The sequence below is a fragment of the Euprymna scolopes genome, chromosome 26 (genome assembly GCF_053919585.1).
Source record: "Euprymna scolopes isolate OS-2025 chromosome 26, ASM5391958v1, whole genome shotgun sequence".
NCBI lineage: Eukaryota > Metazoa > Mollusca > Cephalopoda > Sepiida > Sepiolidae > Euprymna > Euprymna scolopes.
Genome location: NC_136507.1, coordinates 83,881,752 through 83,885,044, shown reverse-complemented (window position 1 = coordinate 83,885,044; position 3,293 = coordinate 83,881,752).

Here is a 3,293-nt window from a genome sequence, read left to right as displayed (position 1 = left end):
TATATATATATATATGTGTGTGTGTGCATTTATGTCTATGTGCGTGTGTGTGCGTGTGCGTGTCTGTGTGTTCGGCGTGTGTGTGTGTGTGTGTGTGTGTGTGTGTGTGTGTGTGTGTGTGTGTGTGTGTGTGATAGAACACATAGAATATTTTTTCCTTTACCTTCACGGCTTTCGCAAATACTTGCGGAAGCCGTGAAGGCAGAAATAAATTTTTATCAACTCGCATGTTTGGAGTTCGGTAATCCATGACTATTTCCTCTGCACATGGCACACATTGAGCTTGTTATTCGGACAATACCTTTAAATATGTGCGTTCGCCTCAATATAACTTAACATTAAACAAGAATTTCAAATAAGATGGAAATTTGTAGACCAAACTTTGATGATGATGATGATGATGATGATGATGATGATGATGATGATGATGATGATGATGATGATGATGATGATGATGATGATGATGGAGAGGTGTGTGTGTGTGTGTGTGTGTGTGTGTGTGTGTGTGTGTGTGTTAGAGAGAGAGAGAGAGAAAGAAAGAATGAAAGAGATGGGGGAAAGGGAGCAGCAATAAACAAATAAAATTAATTTAAAAACGATGTTTCCACGCAAAGTAGCAGATTCGTTAACTGAATTGGAACAGCTCAGGAGTCAATAATCAGGTTTCAAATTTTGCGGTTGATGCACTCGTTGCGTCTAACCACACTGATGGGGCGTGAATTGACGAAACAGCTGTTTGTGGATTTTATGTATATATATATATATATATATATATATATATATATATATATATATGTGTGTGTGTGTGTGTGTGTGTGTGTGTGTGTGTTCTTTTCATTCTTTGCTAGTGAAAATAATGGTTTACACTTCGGATAATGCTAAAAATGTGTTGTAAAAGTATTGATTCCGCCTAGTGATCAGTATTTTCAAATACAAACAAATAAATAAAATGTAAAACAAAAAAATAGGTCGATATAATTTATTAGGATTAATATAACTAAATGTTTAGGTCATGCGGTGAATGACCTGGCAAACATGCAAAATTTTAACATGATAGTGTATACATTTGTTGGTGGCAAGACACATAAAAGACATGTGTGGATTATACTCGTGGGGACGCAGGCAAATAACCAATGTGCACCATGGCGAATCTATACATGTAAACCTTTGGTGTCTTAGCAATGTGGAAAAAGAAATCGCTAATTATCACGAACGATAATATAAAGCTATTCGTGCAAAACGCATTGAGCTCTATTCGGTTTCAATAGTATTTATAAAAAAGATAAGATTTAACTTATTCTTTGCGTGTGATCGATAACTAAACAGTTAGAAATGCCTACTTTTGAACATGAGAAATGAATTATTTTGATCTTCATGTTTACATGTTGTATAGCTATGATACAACGAAACAGTTTCTCATAAAACTAATTGAGATGACTTGAACCAATAAATTATATATATATATATATATATATATATATATATATATACATACATACATACATGTATACATGTACATATATATGTATAGAGAGAGATAATTTATCTTTCTTTTATTGCTCTCTATATATTTATATATTGAAATCTTTCGATTCTTTCTCGCTCTCTCTCTCTCTTTCTCTTTTCGATATATATATATATATATATATCTTTATATATATATATATATCTTTATATATACATATATATACATGCATATATACATATACATATATATATATATATATATATATATATACACTTGTGCCCGATATTATTCATACCCCCCCCCTTGAAAATTGAGTTTATTAGGTGTAACTTTGTAAGAATTTATTGTTTACGTCCATATTGATACATATTCTTAATAAACCTCTTCTGATCATTTTCGTCATTTTAGAATCTCGGGATACTTGTAATAAAAGAAATATACAGCTATTTATAAAATCTGCAATGTTCAAAAATAATCATACCCCCTTATTTTTTCAGTATTAATCGAGTTTCTGACTGTTTGTTTCCTGTTTGATTCTTATTTTGAATGCTTTTATACAACCTTTGATTAATTTCATTTCGTTTTTTGCATTTTTCAGAAATTAAAATGATATCAACTGAAAACCAATAAAAGAATAAAAATTATTAGAATTGGGAAGAAAAAAGAGCTTAGTAATGATCTTAGGACTAAAATTGTGAATTCACATAAGGATGGTTTAGGTTACAAGTCAATTTCCAAGAAATTTGAGGTCCCTACAGTACAGAGCATCATCAAAAGATTCCAGAGCCACCACACAACAAACAACTTGATTGGTAGAGGAAGGAAAAGGAAACTGTCTGCTAGAGCCACCAGAGATATTGTAAGAAGTGTTAATGCAAATCCAACCACCATTACTAAGGACATTTTAGAAAATCTGGAGTCTTCTGGCATAAAAATATCAAGGCAAACATTGCAAAGGACTCTGCATGAAAATGGTCTGAAAGGAAGAAGACCACGAAGGACTCCATTGCACACCGAAAAACACCTTGCAGCACGTCTAAAGTTTGCTAGGACCTATGTGAATTCTCCAGAGTCCGTTTTCTCAAGTATTTTGTGGACTGACGAAACAAAAATTGAATTGTTTGGCCATATGGATGCTTCTTACGTTTGGAGGAAGAAAGGAGAAGCTTACAGCCCAAAGAACACCATACCCACGGTGAAACATGGTGGTGGTAGCCTAATGTTTTGGGGCTCCTTTTCGACTAGTGGTCCAGGTAGTTTGATCAAGATAGATGGAACCATGTAGAAGGAGCAATATTTGGAGATACTCCAGAAAAACATTAGACAGGATGCGGCGAAGCTCCATTTAGGACCAAACTGGGTCCTTCAACAGGATAATGATCCAAAACATACTGCCAAAATAGTCAAGAAATGGTTTGAGGATAATCAAATTAATGTTTTGGAATGGCCTAGCCAGAGTCCCGACCTGAACCCTATCGAAAACCTCTGGCACATATTGAAAACTGAGGTTAAAAAGCAGAAACCTAGAAATTTGAGGGATTTGGAGTACTACTGCATTGAAGAATGGTCAGAAATCAGTGTTGATGCTTGTAAAAACCTTGTTGATAAATATCCAAAACGGTTACAGGCAGTTATTAAGAATAAAGGGCATGCTATTGACTATTAGTAAGAGAGGTATGAATAATTTTGAACTGGTGCCATTATTGTTTTTCTTTGTATAATGTTTCAAACTTGCATAATTTATTTATTTGTTGAGTTTAAATTAAATGCTTATGCTTGATTTATTGTTTGAAACCCCTTTAATATTGTCTACCTTCTGGTTTGA